At 42.0% G+C, this 9,057-nt stretch overlaps 1 long non-coding RNA gene across 1 annotated transcript; it reads right to left on the bottom strand.

The window, feature by feature from the left end:
* Window positions 1-807: 807 nt before the first annotated feature.
* LOC134628784 (uncharacterized) lies at window positions 808-6,702 on the bottom strand. The gene is made up of 2 exons (XR_010094015.1): window positions 6,534-6,702; window positions 808-3,224 (listed from the first exon to the last, which is right to left on the bottom strand). It is a non-coding gene; the product is annotated as an uncharacterized LOC134628784 (long non-coding RNA).
* Window positions 6,703-9,057: the final 2,355 nt, after the last annotated feature.

Below are 9,057 nucleotides of genomic sequence, written 5' to 3'. Positions count from 1 at the left end.
TATCACCTCTCCACAGTGAGCTCTCTCACAGAGCTCCTATTGTTTTTTTTCCTCGCTGTATTTCATATTTAATGCCACATTTCTGTGTTTACACATCAAACAGGTCTTTGGGATATTGCAACTAAACGACTCAAATACAGCAAATCTGTTTTATATCACTCTGGTACGCTGCGGTGTATCTCACTGCTCACAGTATCTTACTCCTTTTCTAATTTAATGAGTTTTGGAGAAGCGACGATATCTGCACCTCGCCATAACTACGAATCCAATTTAAAAGAAATCCTATGTTTTCAACACACCTGGTGCTGAAGCAGCACTTTACTGTAAGTTATGCCTCATAAATCTTTTCTTATCTCCGTACCATTAAATCGTAAATGGTTCCGGCTATTTCTTTGGAATATTGCGACACATCTTTACGTTAATGCAAGAAAATAATGTTCCTGCGGGGCTCTTTGTGTTCATACTTTGTGAGCTTGACATAGTCGGTGTTGCACAATGTGCATGAATAATTTGGGGCCAGTTCGAGTCAAATTCTGAGGCTTGTTCTCTGGAAGCATCTCCAGGGGGGTCGCTCTGCTCTCCTCCCTTTCTCTCTCTCTCTCTCTTACCACATGTTTGTTGGACGTAACTCAGGCACTTCTTGCCAATAGCCAGCTGGAGACACTTTTCTCATAGTCACACAACTTCAAGGAAACAGAAACTAAATTTTGATGGTTGAAAATAAAGCGTATGCCCAACACGATCATTTAGGACGCCCGCATTCCTGTTCAGACATGATAATTACATGCAAAGAAAGAAGGGAAGCCGTTTTATGTTTTTCTTACAACTGGTTTTATTTCAAATGGGAAAAAAAGCAAACCAATGTCAGCAAAACTTTGCAGGCTGCACTGCATAAACCTGCACAGACTGAGTGCTTCTTTACCCTTAGCACAAACGTGTTTCAGTTTTAAACTTAATTAAAACAAATAAAATACAATTAGAAAAGTGAATATTTAAAACTCAGAAATAAAGGAGAATTACTTTCAGAGAGCCCAGGTGGCCAGGAAGCCATAGGGAGCTGGAATTCCTGGAAAATGCAATGGAAAAAAATGCAGATTTATTGACTTCAATTACTTAGCCTTGTGATAGACAGGTGAGGTTTATGATGTCCACCCTCGGGCAGCTGGGAATGGCTGCAGACTATGAACTGAATAAGTGGTTAAGAAACTGATTTATTTGTGGAGAGAAATTATCCAATATTACAAATCTGTGAGGTTAAAAAGAATACGAAGCTTTAGGCTTAGCAGTACATTTTAAGGTCAAAGGGGGGTTCAGTTCATTTTATTTATAAAGCTCACGAGTCACGACTGATGAGAGTAACCTCAAGATGCTTTATAGATTAGATTGTTTGAGAGACAATAACCTACGAGAAGCATTTGGAGACAGTGGTAAGGAAGATCTCCTTTTCAACAGGAAGAGACCTCCATATTCCTTATTTACCTGGTGGTGATGAAAAAGAGAAACACATCTCATCATTTACTAACACATCTCTGCGTCTGTATCGAAGGAGAATTTGAAATCAAATGTCTTGCAGTAGAAGTTTACATATTTGAATGAAAATCCCTAAAAAAAAACATGATGATTTCATCCTAACACCTCCCAGGTCACCAGCCTAAGACCAATTTTTAAAAAAGGAACAACAAGATGAAAGGTTTTTGGTTTTCCAAAAAAGCTATGTGTGTCTAAAAAGAGTTGACTAAAACCCTAACCCTAGATCTGGTGGATATCAAGAAGCATAGAACTTAGAACCAAAAGATATTAAGATCTTTAGATTAAGACCGAACATCCAAATTTCTTCAAATGTCCAACAGACTCTACACAGAGTTCATATTTATGGTGCCAGCTGGGATAGACTAGAGCCTATGAGGGAGTCTATCTTTAAATTTTTAAGTCACAACTTAAACCCCAACAGTTGTTCAAAGGCCCCCTGTTGGTTGAACCAGCAGCTTACTTTGAGTTTGTAGGCAGTTCAAAACATCTGAAAGGTAAACTGGAACTAAAATATAAAGAGATTTCACACTTGCAGCTAATTTGGGTGGGGTCCCTGGTGGCTGATGGGGCTCTGTATCAGCTAAATTGTGGGTTTTATCTCAAATCAAACTTACTTCAGGGCTCCAGTAGAATCCTGAAAGCAAAAATCAGGGAGCATGTACTTAAATATTTAAACCAGAGCCTAAAACCCCAAAGCTGTTCAAAGGCCCCCCGTTGGCTGAAGCAGCCTTTTGTATTCATTTTCTAGGCAGTTAAAGCTTACCTAATTCTGGGCCCTTTAAAGGGTCTGAAGGCAAATTCTTGGATATTTAATTTAGAGCTACAGTCTGAGGAGATTTAATATTTGTAGTTCATCTCAACGAGCTCCTGGGGTGTGGGAGCCAATGAATCTACCTAGTTTGTATTGCTTTCTTGAATCATCCTTAGTTTGGGGTCCTCAGAAGATTCTGGTGGCAAAAATCAGAGAGTATGTCTTTAAATATTCAAATCAGGAGAGTTCACAGTTTGGGTCTGTTGGAGGGCCCCCTGGTGGACGAGTGGGCCCAGCACAGCCACTTATCGCACTTATACCTCGGGCATCCAGGCAGGCACTGCTCGTTTGTTTGTTCTGCCCTTGATTTTTCGCTTTTCATCTTTTGTTTCATGTGTTGCATTCATTTAGAACTTCAAAGGGAATGCATATAGCTTCTGGAGCGTGCCTGACTCAATTACTTCTTACACATAAATGAATCATGCATCGTGGAGCCGACGGGAGCCGTGGGCGGAGGTCAGCAGTCCGGCCGCTACCTTCACCTCACACCAGCCCTGCAAACAGGGACTGTCCCACCAGCACGTCCAGCAGGTTTTGTTTGAAATGTGTTGATGTCTCGCACTTTGATTGGTCTGTTAAGGTCAGTGATACATCTGATAGGTCAACTGGACTCCAAGGTGGGCTGCTTCTCAGGGAATTTAAAAACAGAGCCGGTGCCACAGGTGGAGCCGCAGGGCATGAGCGCACCATCCAGAGGCGGTGACCTCTGAGGGGCCCGTGGAGCGGGTAGGGGGCCGGCTGGGACAGCTCTTTGATGGAGTCCACGTACTCCTCCATGGTGTGAGAGGAGCAGTCCGGGTCTCCGTCTTCTGTGTCGCTCTCCTGCATTTCACTGATGGTAGGAAGTCTGTCCACAGCGGAGAGCAGCCATCTGGACTTCATCCTGCAAAGGAAGGTGGCACCTTTAATGGAGGAGTCCGAAAACTTTACCACCACAGGATAAAATCTGAATAGAGCCACAAAACACACCCAAGCCTTACGGAGGTGACCATCAACATAAGTAATAGTTTAAATCATTTTAGCATCCATGGCTATGCTTGTTGGCTTTTTATTGTTTCAAACTTTAACTTTGTTTTGTTGCATTCATGAAATTGCTGTTTTCACTGAAAACAAATTAGCGTATTTAGGCTGACTGTAAAACACAGCACCTATGAGACTATCATGGTCCGGGCCTTCAGCCTTGTGTCGAGAAAGGTCTGGCTGCAGCCACCGTGGAGCTCCACAGTAGGCGGAGACACATCACTGCCACAGTAGGCGGAGGCATGTCACTGCCACAGTAGGCAGAAACATGTGACATAGATACAGTGGAAACCGCGCAAATGGATCGTAAAGGCTGGGACAGAGTCATTCATATAGATGCCTCATGGCTGAGTGGCCGGCCTGAGTTCGAATCCGACCCGTGGCTCTTTGCCACATGTGTTCCCCGCTCTCACTCCCTCTGCTTTCCTGTCACTCTTCACTGTACCCTTTCAAATAAAACCATAAAAATGGTAAAAAAATAAAAATAAAAAAAAAAACAGAACCCTAAACCCTAACCATACGAAGCTCCACAGTGGAGCTCCACAGTGGAGCTCCACAGTGGAGCTCCACAGTGGCTGCACCCAGGTGCTCTTGCTTGTGTCTTGCATTTATTTTTACTTCCCGTGTCTCATTATCCCTTGATTGTTTGCACCTGTTTGTTTACCCACCTGTCCCCCTTTCCCCCAATGGGCCCTTTGTGTATTCACAGCCTCAGTCCTCTCTTTGTCCTGGTTGCATTGTACTGTTGCTCTCCGCTGTGCGCTCGCTGTCAGTTAAAGGATTATTTTACTGTTTCTCTGGCTTGAGTTTCACTTTTGTTCATGAACACTTATGAGCCAAAGATAAACAGCTGGCTTTTGTTTTGACTCAGCTTCCCTCTGCGTCTGCATTTGGCTGCGCACTTCCACACATTCCAAACACGACAAAGTCTCTTCTGTGTTTGTGCCGGCAAATCAAATAAAAAGTCTCTTATTTCAACTTGATTTGGGACTAAAGTCCAGCTGCAGATAAAGCAGATCGATATGTCAGCAGCATTGGCACTGTTGAATTATTTTCCTCATAGCTCGGGAGCACAGGACTTCACATGCATGTGTTTACATCAATGCTAACCACGGCTGTTGACATTCAGCTACATTAAGTGGATGAGGTGTCAGCTGAGAAACATGGATAAAAGTGGAGAATTCAAAGGATCACTTGAAGCAGTGATTAACTGAATAACTGAAACGTTTATCTGTGTTTCCTGTCGAAGCTACGAGGAGCCACTGGAGATGGGAGCTGCAGGGTCACGACCCCTGCTTGAATGTTTCTGCTGTGAATATGAAGCTGTGGAGGTCACGAGGTCTTTGGACAAACTGTTATCTGTCCTCGATAATCCTGACCACCTGCTGCATCACTTACTGGATGAGCAGCGGGAAAACTTCCTGGCAAATGATTCACCTCCGCCACTGTGACACCAGCACAGGAAGTCTGTCATACATCATGCGATACGACTTCCAAGCAAATCACATCTGCCATCTCGTTCTCTTCCTGTAGTTTAGCCCCTGCAGTGTCGCTGCACTTAACGCTCAGAGTACGCTCTGTCGTACTGAGTCACTCTAATGTCACATGACATTTACCAGGCTTTACTACAATCACTCAGCCATTTGAGCTTCGTTACTTCAAAGACTCACTTTATTGTATTTCAACATTTACACAAATTTTTATTCTATGTAAAAATAAATAAATTTCAATTGGTGGTGGGGGGGTTTAACCTGCTGAGCTCCTTTATTTTTAGGTCTCTCTTAGGCTACGTTCACACTGCAGGCGAAAGCGCATCAAATCCGATTTTTTTGACCCTATGCGACCCATATCCGATCATGGTATGACAGTCTGAACAGCACAAATCTGATATTTTCAAATCCGACCTGGGTCACTTTCGTATGTGGTACTGAATCCGATACATATCCAATGTTTTAGAAAGCGACTGCTGTTTGAATGGTCAGGTCGCATTAAATCCGTCTTTTACGTCACTGACACAAGACAGACGCCAATTATCAGCGCCAGAGAAGACAAACGAGAAAGCATGGCGGCGGAAACTGGAGACGGAGCAAGTCAATGGACAAAAACTGAGGTTTTAGACTTGATTAGCATATGGGGAGACAATTCTATTCAAGCTAAACGACTCCGTGTCCATATATACCTCTGCACGGAGGTAGCAGCCACTGCTCTAAACAAGGCCATTGTTAAAGCACGGGCTCTCTTTGTTCTCAGTGTCCTTCTTTCTCTAATTAATTTGTCAAAATTCTGTCAGTTACGACTGTGCAGAAATTGATAGACTGCTGCAACAACACCTAATAGCTCTGTAGCCGCCATTTTTACTCCCGTAAACAGAGCGCGTTGTGTGTGACGTCTTCTTTTGCGCATGCGGGCCGCTTTGAGGGCTGTGAACCGTTGACACTAGAGCGCGTTTGCTGTCACATTTTATTTGTAGTGTGAACAACCAGACAAAAAAATCGGATTTGATCAAAAAATCGGAATTGAGCATTAAGACCTGCAGTGTGAACGTAGCCTTAGTTTTCACATCATTGATTTTTTCTACATTTAATACGTTGATATATAGTTCAGATTTTTTGTGAGTCTCAATTTAGCTGTTTAAGATGTGTTAATATAAGAATCATGGGAAGTTTTGGGGTAAAAGCTGGGCTGATATGACGAGACTCACAGAATCAACATCTGAAATGTAATTTCAGTTCAATATTAACAGAATGAAAATAGGAATAAAACCTAAAAGGACACGCCTGAAAGTTTTTAGGTGAGAAATTGTTGTTTTTGCCTTACTTGGATTTAACCTGCACTTTCCTGATTGTTTGTCTGGTTCCTGTTTTTGACATAAACAGCCATATTAGAACATTTACATAAAATTCTGGCAAACAGTAAAACTAGACCGATTTCTCTGGAAACAACAAAAGCCTTTTGCTTTTTCTTATTTGAAGAAATCAGCAGTTTTTCTCCCCACAGACTCAGCTAAGTAAATCCTCCTGTGTAATCGGTACCACATCATACTTCCAAGGAAGTTATTTGGAAGTAGGCTTCCAGTATGGAGACATAAACAGTGTTTCAGAACTGCAGCCAAGAGGAATGATGATAAACTCCCACATTTTACTGGAAAACAAAATTCTACACATACACTGACCTGTGATATGTCCTGATGGAATTTTGTCCTTTATCTTCACTTTTTTTTCTGCACTTTTCCTCCTGTCTGTTTTCACCACGTTACGCCAGCAGAAGTCTGTGGGTGTCAGCGTGTAGACGACATGTTGCGGGGACATGGAGGTGTGATTCTGTAAGTGCTGTCGGAGGATAAGCCGGGCCAGGGGAGCTTTTATAATGCTTTAAGCAGCCAGGCTCAGAGAGCCAATTATAGCAGTGAGAGCATGGAGAGAGAGTGAGAGGGTGGATGTAGGCTGTGATGGACCGCGGGACAAACAAGTGATGGATGTCGTTATTTCACATCCACACAGCTGATGGATTTGCTGGTACTGAACTACAGCCTCAACCAATCAATAAAGTCAATAAAATCGATAAAATCAAACAAACTCTGAGAGCCAAACACTCACTGCTCCATTTCTCCTCTTACAGACAGCGAGCGAGGAAACGTGAAATATGTGAAGGAGGATTAAACTATGTCTGCTTGCTTTCACGGCCACACCGACTGCTTCACAGTGTGTGTGTGTGTGTGTGTGTGTGTGTAATTTAATGTCAAGTAATCTCATTTGTATAAATTAATAGAACAGTTGTGGTCAGATGCATTTGACTCAAATACATTTGTTTTGTGTATATATACATCCTGTATAGAATTATGATATTTATTCTTTATTTGTAGTAATGTAATTATATACATACACCCACACACACACAGACACACACACACACAGACACACATACACAGACACACATACACAGACACACACACACAGACACACATACACAGACACACGCACACAAACACAAACATATAGTTTACAATATATATAAAGAGAAATAATAAATAAATATGTATTTATACTATAAATAAAATATTTATAATATGTTCGTGTCTGTTTATTTATTTATTTCTACCTAAATATATTTTTCATTAATAATTATTTAAATACTTTATTTGGGTTTAATTGATACATTTAGAATTATACAGTTTTCATGTTTTGAATTATTTGTAAAAAAAAAAAAAAGATTTTTATTTATCAATCTACATATTTGTTTATGTCACTGAATGAGCAGCATGACAGCGCTGTATGCACAGTAAAAGTAACTGTACTGGAACTAATATAGCTCCTTTCTGCTTAAGCTGAGCACTTTCTAGTACAGGTCTCTCTCTCACACACACACACAGCATATTTGATATGTTTTCTGCACTCCGCTGTCAAGAAAACGTGAGTCATGAGGTATTCTGTTTAAATCTTTGGATTTGGGTTTGTCTTTGAAAACACTGACTCTGATTAATACAGGAATATGACGTCTGTGTAACAGAGATGAAAGAAAGCTACACGTCCTAACTTGTCTGCTGTAAACTGTCAGAAGTTCTCTTCTGGGGGGAGCTGTGATGTTTTGTGTACAGTCTTTGCGTACCTGTCAGTGCTTTCGTAAACGTGTCCGTTGTGTCTCGTCAGCAGTGCAGAACCACACATCACTGCTGGCTCCCCGACTCGTTCCCACCAAACCGCTGCATTATTCTGATGTTGGTCACGCTGAGGTTTTACCTTCTGTCTGCTTCCACAGCAGCCTTAACAAGACCACACGATGCACACATGATGGAGTCAACATGATGAGTCATGCTAGCGCAGAGCGTGCAGAAGACTTGCAGAGTCTCCACCAGATCAAAGTGTGAAGCAGCCAAAGGGTCGACCTGACCTGACGAGTCTGCAGGACAACGAGGCGAAAGTGAAGTTATATAAACTGACGTGAGGACATCTGACACTTTCTGTTTTTGTGCTGCAGGCTTAGAATCAGAACATGCAAACATGGATATGAAGAACTCAGCACAATGTTCAGACACAGACCTGCACAGCACAAACCTTTTGGTCTCTATAGCCAGTTCTTCCCTTTATAACAGCTGCATATAAAAACTCACCTGCTGAATTTGTATTAGAGCTTAAGTTTGCATTTCGAGGGGCGTGGCCTCTTTGACTGACTGGTGCATATGGACACTGGTGCATATGCGCAGCTGCTTGCTGTCTGCTAGGCTTCACCTCAGCTAAAAGGTCATTGAACTGAACCTCTCAGCAGTGTTTGTGCTGTTGGGGCTTTTTGGGGCTTTTTTAATTAAATGATGTAATGCAAGTTGGTGCAGCAGCCAAAAAGATAACATTGACACTTGCTGCCTGCAGCTTTGGTTGGACATAGCCAATACAGGCTATGAGCTTGCATCTTCTCCCCGAGCCTGAGTGGGTTTTCTCTGGGTGCTCTGTCTTCCTCCCACATCCATGTTAGGTGAACTGGTGATTATAAACTGGCTTCATGTGTGTGTCAAATAAAATTGAAAAAATACTGAATTTATGTGTGGGTAAATGTGGCCTGTGGTTTGAAGCTCTTTTAGTAGTCAATAAGACTAGAAAACTAAAAGAAAAAATGCCAGTTCATTTAGATTGTTTCAAGCAGGAGAGTGCAGGGTTTTCCAAAATACAAACAGCATGTATCTATGCATTTTCACAGAGAGGGGT

Source organism: Pelmatolapia mariae, linkage group LG6 (assembly GCF_036321145.2).
Source record: "Pelmatolapia mariae isolate MD_Pm_ZW linkage group LG6, Pm_UMD_F_2, whole genome shotgun sequence".
In the NCBI taxonomy this organism is placed as follows: domain Eukaryota; kingdom Metazoa; phylum Chordata; class Actinopteri; order Cichliformes; family Cichlidae; genus Pelmatolapia; species Pelmatolapia mariae.
The sequence above is the reverse complement of the archived record's forward strand: the minus strand, read 5'-3'. Positions and strand labels throughout refer to the sequence as shown.